The sequence below is a fragment of the Emiliania huxleyi genome, assembly GCF_000372725.1.
Source record: "Emiliania huxleyi CCMP1516 chromosome Unknown EMIHUscaffold_1818, whole genome shotgun sequence".
NCBI classification, from domain to species: Eukaryota; Haptophyta; order Isochrysidales; family Noelaerhabdaceae; genus Emiliania; species Emiliania huxleyi.
The window spans coordinates 5356-5650 of NW_005200765.1; positions in this window are offsets into that span (position 1 = coordinate 5356).

The following is a 295-nucleotide window of genomic DNA, read 5'->3' on the forward strand; positions in this document are numbered from 1 at the left end:
ACTCGCCGCCTTCGCCCCCACTGGGGCCTGCGCCGCGCTGGCCTCCTCCATCGCCCAGGCACCAAAACCTGGTTCCCTCAGGGAGCTTTTTGGCGGGCTTTCTCCTCTCAGGCTGAGCCGCGCGGCTTTCACCTCCCCGGCTCCACAGAGCCAGGGACCCATGCCAAAACATGCCGGGGCCCTCACCCACTTAAAGGGCCTGGCCCCCCCCCCCCCCCCTCTCCGCCAGCACCGCCAGTACTCCTCGGCGTTCGACCCCGTTCCCCCCACCCTCTCCCCAGGCCCCCTTCGGTCG